This window comes from Oryctolagus cuniculus, chromosome 11 (genome assembly GCF_051225735.1).
Source record: "Oryctolagus cuniculus isolate XC-2025 breed Fujian yellow rabbit chromosome 11, ASM5122573v1, whole genome shotgun sequence".
Taxonomy (NCBI): domain Eukaryota; kingdom Metazoa; phylum Chordata; class Mammalia; order Lagomorpha; family Leporidae; genus Oryctolagus; species Oryctolagus cuniculus.
The window spans coordinates 14,787,859-14,803,191 of record NC_142877.1 but is presented as its reverse complement, the minus strand read 5'-3'; the positions used below and the strand labels follow the sequence as shown (position 1 = coordinate 14,803,191).

The 15,333-nt window shown below is 58.6% G+C and overlaps 1 protein-coding gene and 1 long non-coding RNA gene across 5 annotated transcripts in view; one reads left to right on the top strand and one right to left on the bottom strand.

The window, feature by feature from the left end:
• HNF4A (hepatocyte nuclear factor 4 alpha) overlaps positions 1-15,333 on the top strand; it is a 61,033-nt gene that overhangs the window by 20,772 nt on the left and 24,928 nt on the right. The window lies entirely within an intron of this gene.
• On the bottom strand, positions 13,687-15,198 carry LOC149123352 (uncharacterized). The gene is made up of 3 exons (XR_016216562.1): positions 14,467-15,198; positions 14,147-14,271; positions 13,687-13,883 (listed from the first exon to the last, which is right to left on the bottom strand). It is a non-coding gene; the product is annotated as an uncharacterized LOC149123352 (long non-coding RNA).

Genomic DNA, 15,333 nt, shown 5'->3' with positions numbered 1-15,333 from the left:
CTTAAGCAGCTGCACCACAGCGCCGGCCCCCAGCCCTGTTCTCTTACACGCAGACATCCGCTTTTCCCAGCATGAGCTTGGTTCTGACAGTGCTTTGTTCCAGACTTTTACACCTGGGAGATGCTGTTTTGATTTGACCTCTGACCTATGGCTGGAACCTTCTCACCATCCACCTGGACAGGCGGTCACTGAGCTAAGCCAGTGACAGGATGCCGACCACTTACAACAGCCTTTTCTGTGACATGATTGTATCTGACAGACCAGTCTGCATTTTTTTTAAAAAGATTTATCGATTTTACTTGAAAGTCAGAGTTACACAGAGAGAGAAGGAGAGGCAGAGACAAGAGAGAGGTCTTCCATCCGCTGGTTCACTTCCCAAATGGCTTCAATGGCTGGAATTGAGCCAATCTGAAGCCAGGAGCTTCTTCCAGGTCTCCCCCGTGGATGCAGGGGCTCCAGGACTTGGGCCATCTTCCACTGCTTTCCCAGGCCACAGCAGAGAGCTGGATCGGAAATGGAGCAGCTGGGACTCGAACCAGCCCTCATACAGGATACCGGCACTGTAGGCCGGGGCTTTAACCTGCTATGCCACAGCGCTGGCCCCCAGGTCTTCATTTTAAGCCCGACTTTCCTCCCTGTGGTGCTCCTCTGTGGGTCCTAGTCGGGCCCAGGAGCCATGAGAATCCCTGGGTACTCTTTTCCCAAGGACAGCGTGGTTGGCCCTGCATTTCCACAGTGTCCACATATGCAGGTCCCAGGGACTGGAAATGTGGTTGGGCCTGGAATGGTTGTGTCTATCCCTGACAGGCACGGTCTTTTCTTTCTTGTCCTTATTCCCCAAACAATACAGTAGATCAATGACTGACACAGTGCTGGCGTGGTCTTGGGTATTACAATCTAGAGAGGAGATGAAATGCATAGGAGAGGGGCCAGTGCTGTGGTGTAGCCGGTAAACCCGCCTGCAGTGCCAGCATCCCACATGGCGCTGGTTCGAGTCCTGGCTGCTCCATTTCCAATCCAGCTAATGTGCCTGGGAAACAGCAGAGGGTGGCCCAAGTCCTTGGGCCCCTGTGCCCACATAGGAGACCCAGAAGAAGCTCCTGGCTCCCGGCTTCAGATCGGTGCAGCTCCAGCTATTGCAGCCATTTGGGGAGTGAATCAGCGGATGGAAGACCTCTCTCTCTCTCGCTCTGCTTCTGCCTCTCTGTAATTCTGCTTTTCAAATAAATAAAATTTAAAAACAACAACAAAAGTGCACAGGAGGATGTGCATGGCTGTCTGCAAATGCTACACCATTTCCATAAAGAACTTGACTTCCAAGGACTCTGTTGTCCACTACGGTCCTGGAACTGATCCCCCTCAGGTACTGCAAGATGATTCTACTTTTTTCCTTTCAAAGATTTATTTTATTTGTTTGAAAGGCAAGTTACAGGCAGAGAGAGGGAGAGATGGAGAGAAAGGTCTTCCATCTACTGGTTCACTCCCCAAATGGCTGCAATGGACAGAACTGGGAGGATCCAAAGCCAGGAGCCAGGAGCTTCTTCAGCGTTTCCCAGGCGGGTCCAGGGGCCCAAGCATTTGGTTCATCTTCCAGTTCTTTCCCAGGCCATCAGCAGGGAGCTGGATTGAAAGTGGAGAAGTTGGGACTCGAACTGGTGCCCACATGGGATGCCGGTGCCACAGGCAGAAGCTTAGCCAACTGCACCACGGTGCAGGTCCCGAGGTGACTCTACTTTGAATTCAGCAAATCGCACAGCTGCATGCCAGTGGCTGCAAGGCTGGGTGGATAAGGTTTGCCCCACTTCCTCTACAAGCAGTCCAGGAAGCGGTCCTGTTGGTGGACAGACAAGCTTGTGATTTGTAGATCAAGCAGCTGTATAGAGGGCATCACTGATACTGTCAAAGGCCATGGCCTTGACCACTGGGCCACACTGCCCCTCTTCCTTCCGAGTACCCAGCCCGGACCGTCTTCAGCGCTCCAATCATTCTTCAAGTGACAGAACTTTCTCTTCCTGCCCCCTTGGATGGAGTGTTTCTATCCCAGTGGAAACCAGACACAGTTGTCTGTATGTGGCCTTTAAGGAAGAAGGCAGAGGGCCTCCTAGCGCCTCGGACTTGTCCCTACCTCCTCGCTGATGACATAGGAGATGGGGTCAGAACTCAGGGCAGCTGCTGCTGTCACACCGCTAGGCTTTGTTGAGTCTCCTGCCACCAAGAGAGCTCCCCATCAGCACCCGTCCACTGGACTGATTTTTCATTATTATTTTTTTTTGACAGGCAGAGTGGACAGTGAGAGAGAGAGAGAGAGAAAGGTCTTCTTTTTCCATTGGTTCACCCCCCAATGGCCGCTGCGGCCTGCACACTGCACTGATCCGAAGCCAGGAGCCAGGTGCTTCTCCTGGTCTCCCATGGGGTGCAGGGCCCAAGTACTTGGGCCATCCTCCACTGCCCTCCCGGGCCACAGCAGAGAGCTGGCCTGGAAGAGGGGCAACTGGGACAGAATCCGGTGCCCCAACTGGGACTAGAACCTGGTGTGCCAGAGCCGCAGGCAGAGGATTAGCCTAGTGAGCCGCGGCGCCGGCCCACTGGACTGATTTTTAACCAGTGTGGAGAAGTTTTTCTTTCCACTGAGCTCGGACACTTCTCCAAACCGGCTTGATCCTGCCGTTGTTTTGCAGGTGACGCTGCTACAGCTGCCACCACGTGCAAGGCACGCTTCTGAACCCTTTGCACACACCACCACAAGCAATCCCACAATAACCCAACGCATCCATGCTCCTGTTGCACCTAGTCTGCAAATCAGACAACAGTCACAGAGCAGTTCGGTGCCTTGTCTAGTTCAAGTCCAGGGAGTCGGGTTCCAGAATTTGCACACTCAGCCACGATGCCTTTCCAGCCTCTGGTCCAGCAGGGAGAAGACAGCCCGACAGAACCAGCTGAGGGGCAGAGCCTTCTCCCAGGAAGCACTCGGGGCTCCTTTAGGATGGGGCGGGGCGGGGGTGCTGTGACTTCCTCCTAGCTCTGTGGCTTTTGTCCCCAGAAGAGCAGCAGGCGACAGGGGCTGTGGCTGAGCCAGGATGTGGTTCTGTGCGTCCTTTGACTGGATTCTCAGGGAAGAGGAAATGGGAAGCGGAGGAGTTCAAGGCCAGGGTCCAAGTGGGTAGGGCGCCTCCCGTGGTGCGTGGTTGTCCCTGGAGCTTCCTGGAGGGGATCCCGAGGCGGGCTCCGAGGGCCCTGCTGCAGAAGCACCTGGAGCTCGCTCTCCCTCTGTCCTCGGCCCACTGTCGAGCCTGGAGCCTGGAGCCTGGAGCCTGGAGCCTGGAGCCTGGAGGCAGGAGGCAGGACCCGGGCCTCGGCATTCTTCGTGCTGGCCACAGCGGGTGCTTAGGGATGCTGCACTTTGAGAAGCACGGGGTGACGGGAAGGAAATGTCTCGTACGCCCTGAGGCCTGATGCTGTGGGTCTCCACTGGGGGACACTTGTGAGTGTGTGCAGACGCGTGGGCTTGGGAGAAAGGGACCATCCCCTGGCACCTGGTGGGCACAGACACTGTGAGATGGCCCACGCACTGTGGTGTAGCAGCGGAAGCCGCTGTTTGCCATGCTGGCATCGTGTACGGGTGCCGGTTCGTGTCCCAGCTGCTCTGCTTCGAGTCTCTCTGCTAATGCGCCTGGGAAAGCAGTGGAAGCTGGCCCAAGTGTTTGGGCCCCTGCTGCCATGTGGGGGACCTGGATGAAGCTCCTGGCTCCGTTCTGGCCGTGTGGCCACCTGGGGAGTGAACCAGCAGATGGAAAATCTCTGTCTCTCCCTCTCTGAAAGTCTCATTGTAAATCTTAGAAAGATAGATCCAGCCCTGAAGGTTGACAATGCTGAGATCAGGAAATTCACTTAACAGTTAAGAGTTTGCAGCTCTCTGCAAGCAGGAGCACATGTAACTTGTACTCTCCGCATTTTCTGTTACTTTCCAAACTTTCTACTATAAACATGGAGTCATTTTCAGTGAATATCTACGTATGACAATCGCTTTTTTTTTTTTAATTATTTATTTATTTTTGACAGGCAGAGTGGACAGTGAGAGAGAGACAGAGAGAAAGGTCTTCCCTTTGCCGTTGGTTCACCCTCCAATGGCCACCGCGCTGATCCGATGGCAGGAGCCAGGTACTTATCCTGGTCTCCCATGGGGTGCAGGGCCCAAGCACCTGGGCCATCCTCCACTGCACTCCCTGGCCACAGCAGAGAGCTGGCCTGGAAGAGGGGCAACCGGGACAGAATCCGGCGCCCCGACCGGGACTAGAACCCGGTGTGCCGGCGCCGCAAGGCGGAGGATTAGCCTAGTGAGCCGCGGCGCCGGCCCACTGGACTGATTTTTAACCAGTGTGCCTGCTATTATCTGTCTCTCAGCAAGAACCCTTCCAGTCATCCATCCAGCAGGTACCTGTGAACCACCTGCTATTTGCTTCTCTTAAACTGTGCTAGCTGCGAGAGCGCCCTGGGCAGTGCCCCAGGCAAGGTCAGCCCCCTAATGGGGGGCGGGGAGAAGTCAGGTCCGGATAAGTGCCTGTATGATTCCTAGTTGAGAAGAAATAACTGGGTCAGCGACAGATAATAAAGGGGCGAGGGGCAGGAGGAACCCACACAAACGCCAGGATGTCCTTTAATGCAAGGTGACAAGTGCGGATCACAAGGACCTTGTTGGTTGTTTTTTTTGTTTTTGTTTTTTTTTTTTTTTTTTGCCAGCCGTGTGTGTGATATTGAATGATGGGAATATGACCAAACGCCCCTGGGTGCTGCCACGTGGAGCAAGCACAACGCCCGAGGCTTTGCTTAAAGGCCCCCAAACTTCTGGACCAGGCATTAGGAACACCGCTTCTGTGGAATGACAGCGTGGTGCTGGCCGCAGGCCCGGGTTTTTAAATCTCGTGTTCTGATTGGTTCAGCGACCATGTGCTGCTGTGTGATTGGACGGAAGTGCGCCTGCGAGTTGTGATTGGTGAGCGTGCTGAGTGGGCGCCCGTGATTGGCTGCCATTGGTGACGCCGGGGCCACCCTTTGAGTTTCTGAGCGCCAGTTCCTGCTTTGGCCACTAGGAGGCGCCCGGGAAGCGCACAGAGCCGCTTTGCGGTGCTTCCTCCTGCCCGGCGCCCTGAGGGTTGCGCCCTGCGCCCTGGGGCAACCGCCGAACAGGCGAGGGGACGATGGAGAAGTATGTCCCGGCGCCTGGCTCCCGCCAGGTGGCCACGCTTCTCTGCACAGCCCCTTGCCCCGTCTTCTGGCTCCCAGCCCCAGGAGGACATTGGCTGACCCGAGGGGTGGGGCTGTGGGTTCGTGGTCTGTGAAAGCCCAGAGTTGCCAGTCCGCCTTGTAAACTCAGCAGCCCCGCCCGCCTAGGGTCCTTCTCTCCAGGACAACAGCCCACCCTACCCCTTAGGATCCCCGGAGACCTTATCCGAAGGAGTGGCCGCCGCCCTGCGGCCAGGACCCGCCCCTGGTGGGAGAGTCCTGCACCTGCCCGCCTCTGCCCTGGGTGCCTGCTTGACATTTACTTGTGTTTTTGCTTTGTTTTTTTTTTCCTCTTGGCTTGTTTACTGTCTGTTTCCACCACTTTCCCCCCAAATGTGAGATAAACAGCTTTGTATAAGGGGATGCCTCCAAGAAGTGGAGTGCTCACTCTTAGTCGTCCCGTCTGAAATCTGAGCCGGATCCTGTGTGTGTGTGTGTACTGGACCTCAGCCCCTCGAGCCATCCTGTCCGTGTCTCAGCTGCTGTGCCCCCAGCGCCCACCGTGCACGTGGAAGGCGCGGGATAAATGCTGGGCCTGTGGCTGGGCCTGGTCGCCATCCCCTCACTCACCAGCTGGGGCCCCGGGAAACTGACACAGTCCGGTGGTGGAAGCAGACAGGCGCCTGGTGGGCATCTCTGAGTCCATGATGACGATGTGATGCTTGGAGGACTGTGAGTGGGCACAGGAGGAGCCCCCGAACCCGCCCAAGCCCGCAGGGCTGCGCAGAGAGGGTGGCTGGGGAGAGCGCCTGTGTGGAGGGTGGGCGGCGGTCAGAAAGAGGTCAGGCTCGAATGATGGCTGGTATCACTGTGCCCATTCTATAGATGAGGAAACTGAGGCCCGACCTTGGTGTACAGGAAGCAAGGGAAGAGCTGAGCTTCAAACTCGGGTCTGGCACCTTCCTCGCTGTAGATGCATCCCCACCCCCACCCCCTGAGCCTGTGCCAGTCTCAGAAAGCCACCAGGTAAAGGGTTGTAACCACGGTGCGAGGCTGAGGGAAGAGGCTGGGAAGCGAGCAGCCTCTCCCTGTGACTGGGGCTCTGCCGGTCCGGCAGGGGAGCCCTGGGCAGCCCAGGGGCTGTGGTGTGGCCCAGGCCTCAGAGACAGGGTCCGGCCGCCGTGTCGCCTGTTCCCTTTTGGGTTGGAGCTCTAGGAGGCCCTCGCTGAACCCTGCGGCTAATTCCCTCCCCTCCCAGTGGGTCCCAGACAGGTCTGCGTTTCCATGGAGACTGCCTGCCACCTTCCCTGTGGTCTCATTGTGACCAGCATTAAGGGATTAACGCCGTTGGGCAGCACACGGCGTCTCGGGTGCCAGGGTGGCAGGAGGCGCTGGCCCCAGGATGAAGCGGCCGCAGCCCGCGTGGGAGCCCGCAGCACCCGCAGGAGGATGTCGGCCTGGCGCCAGGGCGTCCCCCAGGGCCCCCCAGGTATGCTCCTGAGGCCACGGCCGCCTGCAAGGGTGGTGTGGCAGGAGAAAGACAGACCAAGGGCGGAGGCCAGGTTCTTGGGCAGCGCGGAGAACTGAGACCCTCGGCCCCTAACCCAGGATGGCCAAGGGCCCTGACGGGTTCAAGGATGTTCTGGTTCCCCTCCGCAGGTGATGGAGCCCCGTAGGATCTTTCAGGGTTCTCAAAGGCTGCCCAAGGGCCGGCTGCCTGGTCTCCCTCGTGCAGCCGGGGAAGCCGAGGCGCATGAGGGGGCGGTGACTTGCCCAGAGCCAGGCGCCCAGAGGCGGCCCTGAGCGTCTGTGAGAACCCCCTTGCTGCTGAATCCCAGGAGCCGGTCGCCTCCAGCTACGGCCGCCTCTTCCTTCCTGTCCACCGTGCTTCCCTCTGCTCCCCGCCTGGCCTACCCTGCTGTGAGCACAGCCCAAGTGACAGGCAGGCACCCCTGTGCCGCTGGGCCCTGCCACCAGGCCCTGACTGTCCCGTGCAGGGGACACCCCTCCCTGGGTCCCTATCTGGATGACTTTGGGATGGTTTTGGTCCGCACTTCAGTCTCTCTTTGGAGCTTTGGGGCCCAGACCTCGCGGGACCCCACCTGGAGGGCTCTGTGCCCACTCCAGAGTGCACCTGCTGGGCCAGGCTTCCTGGGCAGCGCCCAGCCCCTGCCCCAGGGGGCCAGGGAGCCCAAGTTCCGCTGGGCAGGTGACGCCGCGTCCCTGGGTCTCGGTTTCCTTGCAGGGGAAGGAAGGCAGTGACCCTGCCCTCCTCCAAACCCGCCCTTAGCTGTGATGGAAAAGTCGCGGGGCCACGGCAGGAAGTGGGAGCTGAGCAGCGGGCCTGGGGCGTGGGCCTGCGTGCTGCGGGGTCTGTGAAGCACCCTGGGCGGCGCCTCCCTGGCAACCATGCGTCTCAGTGGGCACCTGGTCAATATTTTGATTTGAAGCCATGGCTAGAGGACCGATTCAAAACTAAGTGAAAAAAAGTTAATAAATTATGTAAAGTAGCCAGCCACAGTCACAACCTCAAGACAAGGACAGGGGTGCAGCTGGGATGGGGACCCGTGTGCCGGGAGCTGGCTCAGGAACAGAGGCGGGGCTGGTGCAGGCCACTGAAGCCTCGTCCTGGAACCTCTCGGAAACTGCCCGAAGTGCAGGTGCCTCGCGCCCACCTGCTCACTGTTCCGTGACGGGGCCTTGGCGTCTGCATTTTTTAAGGGTCCCAGATGGTTCTGTTTCACAAACCATCAGGATTGAATATCTGCCTTATGCCAGACAAAGCATGGTAAACCGAGGCCAGGCGGGGAGATGACCTTACTCAGAGTCGCTCAGCGGCTGGGACCGCGGCAGGGGCGGGCAGCCTTTGTGCAAATAAGAAAAAGGCACCCCACTCCGGGCAGACTCATGGGCCCTGAGCTTGGCAAACGCAACAAGGGCTGAGTTCCTACCCTCGTCCACCCCGTTTGCGGCAGAATGTTTATGCCGTCAGCAACCTAAGCAACTGCACACAGTGATCCTGGCCTGAGTTGCAGGACTTCCCAGCACGTCACGTCAGTGACCTCCAGGTCAGTCTCTGGGGCCCCTCAGAGCAAGGGTGCACGGAGAGTAAGCGTGCCTTCTGCATGTGGATTCATTCCAAGGCGCAGGCCTGGCGCAGGGCTCTCCATCACTCTTCAGAGCCCACAGGGCCGGCCTGGCCCATCTCACTGCCAAGGTCACTGCTGCAGATAAAGTCAGGAACACAAACAGGACAGCTGGGTATAAACAGAAGAGCAACAGCCTCGGGCCAGATGTCACAAGCCGCCTGGCTGCAGGCAGGCCCTGCCCACACAGCCCGGGGCCTCCTGGCGCCCTTCCTGAGCCGCCTCCAGGCTGCCCTGGGTGCCCTGTAGCTTCTCCCACAATGCCCTGGTCCCTGCCCATCTCCCAGCGAGCGCCTGCAGGGTGGGTGCCTGGAAGGACAGGGTGGCCTCAGAGTTAGGAGCACTGAGGCTGGAACCGTACTGCCCAGGTTTACGTTCTGCCCGTCGCTGCTTAGCAGCTGTGTGGCTTTGGACCCACGCCTTGGCCTCTCTGTGCCTGTGGTCCGGAACACGGTGAGAAAAACGTCGCCTGCCTCGTGGAGCGGCTGAGAGGAGTGATTGATTCGCTTCCACGTCCAGGCTACGAAAGTGAGCCTGGGAGAGGTCAGCAGAGCCGGAGCAGGGCTGCTGTCCCCAGAGGCAGGACGTGGCTGGGGCGCGTTATAACGTGGAGGCTCTGGCTTGCGGCTCGTGGCTGCTGGCCACTCTCCTGTGAGGGCTGCAGGACACAAGGCCGGGCGACTGCCTGCCCCCGATGTGGCTCCCTTGGTGGTTGTCTCCTAGCCAGCCTGGGAGGGACGGGAGTGCGGCAGGCACTGTGTCACCTGCAGCCAGGTCCCAGCCAGAGGGGAGTCCGGGGATGAGTGTTTCTGCCGCCTGGCCTCCAGCTGTCCGGCTGGACGCGGGGCTGGGGCTAGAGCGGAAGATGAACAAGGCTGGTGTGGGAGCGGGCACCGCCTGCCCATGCGCTCCCTGGCTCCAAGCCTCGCTGACTGTTCTCCCGGCCCTGGCGCTGCAGGATTCTAGAATCCCCAGCTCAAAGCGGCCGCGGCGCATCCCTGTTAGGAAAGCTGCCCCCACCGCACAAAGCTGTCTTTATCTTTCTTTGGTAACAGAGCAAATTTGCCTAGGACCCGGCGCAGGGGGACAGCCAGACTGTTGACTCTTGAGCAAAACCACCCCTTTGGACAGTGGCGGGGCGGCTGCTGGCCATGTGTCCGGAGGCCAGTGGCCTCTTGCATAACCCAGGAGGCCTCCTGCCCACCCGGGCCTTTGCAGGGTTAGGGGTGAGACAAACCGCAAACTCATGCCCAGTTAATTTTTTAAGGCAAAATCAACAGGCTCAGCAATGATTAGCAGGCAGCTAAGTTCATCTTAATCAAGTCGAGGAGAGGGAGGGAGGAAGGAGGCTGGTAGAGGCCCAGGGATGGGGCCCAGTTATCAGTTAACCACATGCGTGTTGTTTCCTTCCAAAGCCACTGGCCTTCAGCCCCAAGCTCCCTCATCTTCGTCTCTGAAGCACTTCCGTGGCAACCCAGGAGCCATCAGCGGTTGAGCGAGCAAACCCCCCTCTCCATCCATGCTCCGTAGGAGAGCCGCCGTGTCGCCAGGCGGGCCACCTCATGAGGCCCCGGCTCACCGCGGAGGGGCTCTGAGCAAGTCCCTCGCCCTCTGGGGCTCAGGGAAGGGCCCACACCTATGCTCCCAGTCTCCGGTGGCACCTGCAGCCGCTGCCACTCTGCCAGGGGCCTCAGTGTCTCCATCCACCAAATGGGTGGGTTGGCTTTCCAGTCTTGAAGTTCCGTGAGGTCGTGACTTGATTAAGCCCTGACAGCTTGCACCAGGGGCCCACAGCGGGAGGGGATGAGAGCAGTGGGTTGGGGGCTCCCAGAGGAAAGGGCGCCCAGGCAGGGCGGGGGCCTACCTGCTCCCTGCTCTCGGTCCCAGCGAGCGTCCGATCCCAGCTCCAAGCCCAGGGCTGTGAGATGGGGTGCAGGGGTCCCCGTGGGGTGCGCTGCAGCCGCAGGGTCAGCCGCCCAGCAGACCCCCTCTCCCCGTCCCCAAGGCCTTGGGAGCCAAAGGAAGCAGCCAGGCCCAGGCCAGCCTCGGCCGGGTGGCTGCCAGGACTGGCGGTTGGTCAGTGGTTGGGGACCTATATTGTGAGATAGTTAGGACTTTGTCCACAAACTGGAATTTGAAATTTCAAAGGGGCGAAACTGAAGGGCCCTACCCCAGAGTGGAGATGGCTCTTGGCTTCTTTCCCCCACGACTTTTGTTCTTTGTCTTGATAAGTCCCGCTTTTTGCTGCACCGCGCCCAGGGTGGCCGGCGGGGGAGGAAGGCTAGGAGATAGCGGTGTGCTGAGCTCGGAGGGGAGGCCAGGCGCCGGCAGCCTGGCGGCCAGGTGTCTGGACGGTGCTGTCGGCCCTGCAGTGCCCCGGGACAGTGCCACGAGACAGCCACTGCCTGGCACTGGCCCTGGTCCTGCAGACAATGGGGCTGCCTGCAGGAGGTAAAGCCATCAGACTCGGGTGCAACCGACAGCCCCTCTCGTTAGGGTCGGTGTGGCCGTGAGCAAGTCCCTGCACCCCTCGGGCGTCACTTGGGTCACCTATAAAGTGAGGGTGACGACAGCCCCGTCTCCAAGGACGACACGGGGAGATGGAAGGTTCTAGAAGGTTCTTAGCACGAGCCAGAGCCCATTTCTCTACCAACACCAGCCACGGTGACACTGCCAGAGGCAAATGATGCCGTTCACAGCCACAGCTCCCTTCACCTGTGTTCGCAGCAGAACACCAGCTCCCTGCCCAGAGCTGGGGCCCCAGTGGCTGGCCGCCTAGGCCTGTCCTGCCCCTTCTCCAGGTCTCCTAGGTGAGCCTCCATTCTCCCCTGGCTACTGCTGCCCCAAGAGCCTGACAGCCCAAGAGGGAGAGGCCAGTGCTCGGTGACAACAGGGCTCTGCACCCAGGTGCTCTCCACAGCAGGGGTCCTGATTCCCGAAGATCCTGTGGCCGGCAGCTCAAGGAGCCAATGACCAGTGACAATAATCCCTGCCACTGGGCGTCCCTCTGTGTCCCCGGGGGGTTGGTTCCGGGCCCTTCCCTGGCGTCAAGTCCTTTATAGAAGCTGTCCAGTATTTCGTATTTGCGTCCACCCTGTGCACCTCGTCCTGCATACTTTAAGTCACCTCCAGGCGACTGATGATGCCTGACCGCGTGGATCGCTCGTACGCTGCCTCGGTCAGGGAGTAGTGACCGGGGGAAGAAGCCTCTGCCTGTCCAGCAACGTCCACTTTTGCTGTCCAACTATTTTCAATCTGTGGTTGGTTGAGGGTACAGATGAGGATCCTGTGGGTGTCAGGGCTGGCTGTGTCCCTGCACTGAGTTGATGGATGCCCATACCACCCCGTGAGCAAGGCAAAGCCCTCCGTTTGTGCTGAAACCGTAGCCGACAGAGGTCAAGGCCAAGGTCACACAGTTCAGTAAACTGCAGATGGGCAGTGCCTGAATCGTGTCCCAGATCTGCCTGACCTCAGGGTCTGTGGTTAATGCCCCTGGAGGGCCATGGGGGAGGGAGAGCTAAGAACCATGGAGTAGCATCTCCTGGAATCTGCCCAGCAAACTACAAGCTCGGCCCATTTTACAGAAGGAGAAACAGAGGCCTGAAATAATGACTGGCCTGAGGTCATGGAGCCAGAGGGGTGGGTGTCTGGAAGACACCATCTCGAGTGGGCGGAGGGTGTCTCTGATCACGGCGAACAAGCCGATGGGTTGCCTGTGCGGACTCGTGGCAGCACACGTCTGGGCTGTGTGTCTCGCAGGCAGTGGGGCGTGTTATGCCTTCGATCAGTCATGTATATCGTGGTTTGTGTACTCCCCACGTGCGGGCCGTCTGCCCCGTGGTTCCCATGTGTAATGGGTCCTGGCTGTGGCACGGCCTGGCTGACCTGGTTGACCACAGACCTTGTTCAATGGAGTCTGCAGTGTCATCTATAGAAAGACGCATTTTAAAAATACATTTCATTTATTTATTTTGTAAGGAGAGTGACAGAGAGGGTTCACTGGCCCAAATGGCCGCAGCAGCTGGGGCTGGGCCAAGCCAAAGCCAGGAGCCAGGAGCAAGGAACTCTCTCTGGGTCTCCCCCAGGGGACCCAAGGACTTGAGCCCTCATCCATTCCTTCCCAGGTGCATTAGCTGGATCTGTGTGGAGGAGCCAGGACGAGCTGCTGTTCTGATGTGGAATGCAGGTGCCCCAAGCCTAATGCCTAATGCCTGCCCCTGCATTGTCATTCTTGTTACCAGTTTTTTTCAGCTTTTGTCAGAGACATGTTTCTTTTGTGGGAAGCTTTCTTATATCCTTTGGGCATATTTCTATTGATGTATTTCTTTTTCTTTGCAATATGAAATGTTTCATTTAAAAAAAATTATTTGAAAGGCAGAGTTACACAGAAAGACACACACACACACACACACACACAGAGAGAGAGAGAGAGAGAGAGAGAGAATCTTCTGTCTGCTGGTTCACTCCCTAAATGGCCACAACAGCCGGGGCTGGGCCAGGCCAAAGCCAGGAGCCTCAAGCTCCATCCGGGTCTCCCATGTGGGGAGCCTCCCACGGCTGCTGGCCACTTGTCCTGAGTGCCTATCCCACAGTCAGCTCATCTGCTCCCGCCCAGCTCAGCACCGATCCCTGCACCCCTGGAGCCCGGACCAGCTGTTTCTGGGCAGGGCACACAGGAAGGCACCAGCACTGGATGGAGGCTTCCCGCGGGCCCTTGGGGATCTGAAATGAGGGCTGGAGCCTCTCTCGCTCCCTCAACAAACAACTGGGCCAGGATCATCTCCCCATTTTGCTGATGGGAAAAGTAAGGCCCTGAAAGGAGATGGGATTTAAGCAAACCCATCCAAAAAGCGACAGAGCTGGCTCCTAGCCCCAGGTCTCCTGACACAAAATCCGACTCCCCTCATCCTCCAGAACAATTGCTGCGCCCTCCCTGCCCCTGGGCAACAAACCTCTAGGCCCTCAGCTCTATCGCAGGGACATAAAGCTCAAGAGAGAGGCCGGTGCTGTGGCGTAGAAGATGAAGACACCGCCTGCAGCGCCGGCATCCCATATGGGCACCTGTTCAAGTCCCGGCTGCTCCACTTCCCATCCAGCTCTCTGCTATGGCCTGGGAAAGCAGCGGAAGATGATCCAAGTGCTTGAGCCCCTGCACCCACATGGGAGACCTGGAGGAAGTTCCTGGCTCCTGCCTTTGGCCTGGCCCAGGCCTGGCTGCTGTGGAGGGATGAACCAGTTGATGGAAGATTCTCTCACTTTCAAATAAATAAAGTGAATTTTTAAAAGTATTTATTTATTTATTTATTTGAAAGGCAGAGAGAGAGAGAGAGAGAGAGAGAGAGAGAGGTCTTCGATCTGCTGGTTCACTCCCCAGGTGGCTGCAATGGCTGGAGCTGAGCTGATCTGAAACCAGGAGCTTATTCCAGGTCTCCCACGTGGGTGCAGGTGCAAGGACTTGGGCCATCTTCTACTGCTTTCCCAGGCCACAGCAGAGAGCTGGATCAGCTGGAACTAGAACTGGTGCCCATACGGGATGCCAGTGCTGCAGGCGGAGGCTTTACCCACTAAGCCACAGCACCAGCCCCAATAAAATGAATCTTTTTTTTTTTTTAAATAAATAAGCCCACGTCCTGTCCTCCTCAGCTTTATGTGGAGAGCTTGCCCCTCACACCTCTCAGACACACACAGCCCTCGCTTGATCCCCCCCCCAATTTATTCACTTATTAATTCACACTTTCACTAATCCATCCACTGTCCACTCATTCATTCATCCAACTCACACGTGAATTCAGCCTTTCTCTAGTGCGTTCACTCGTAATCCAGCCACCTGCTCGCTCACAGATGGACTTTCCCACGAAGTCGGCCATTCTTGCCCGTGGATGTCACCACGCCCCTCCCAGCTGTCCTGTGGGCCAGCAGAGGAGTCAGGCCCCTCATCCCCAGGGATCCTTGGCCTCAGCCTCCACCCTCCATCTTGCAACTTCACAGCCCAGCTGGAGTGGGAGCCCTTGGAAGTGGCAGTGGGAAGGCAGGGAGGGTGTGAGAAGGGCAGGGTGGGCCTTGGGCAGAAGTTGTCCAGGGTTCCTTGTCCCAGACTCACGGAGAATTTCAAGACGCCAGCAGCCGAGCATGAAACCAAACCAGGGCCTTCCTGAGCACGGGCCCTGGGCATCTGCATGGCAGCACCCACAATGTAAAGGGAGGGCATGGGTGCAGGGAGGCAGAAAACGGGGTGCAGGACAGGAAGAGGGCGGCAGCAGAGGGGCGGTGTTTGCCGGGGGTGGCCCGGCGTCTGCTGGTGCCTGCTGGTGCCGTCTCGATTGTCCACAGAGAAGGGAACCGGGCTCAGAGAGGACAATCATTTACCCAGAGTCACAGTGGGCAGGGGGCAGGCGCCTGAAGGCAAAGCCAGGTCTGTGGGGCGTCTCTGCCTGCTCTGGGGGCTGGGGAGGCAGGACAGGCCGGGCCTCAACAGCAGGGACTGGCCCAGCTGTAGTGAGACCCCAGGGGGCAGGGGGAGGGGAGCTACAGGTGGCCCTGGCCCTGACAAGCTTCCGGCCCGTTCTGAAGGAAGATCGGAAGGCTGGGTGGCCAGCTGGAGTGCTCGCCGCTTTATCTTGGCAGGCGCCTTGAGACTAGAAGCCGGCCATCTAGCAGTTACTGAGTCAGGGCACCTTGGAGGTGGACTGCCAGTACCCAATTTGGGGTGACCATGGCTTGAGAGGGTGGCCGCCTTGCAGGCTGGAGAACCGACTGTTGTTGAGTTAGGGCCCCAACAGTTGTCATTAGCACCCCGGGTGTCAGTCAGAAAGCAACAAACAGCCAAATCTCTGCCGCCCCGCCCAGCCTATCCCCCAGCGGCCACTGGGCCATCGATTAACCATTAACCCCCACCCCTCCCCGCCGGAGCCTCCGCCCCGCCAGAGGCTAGGCCCAGACTCCCGCAGAACCTCCCAGAGGACAGCTT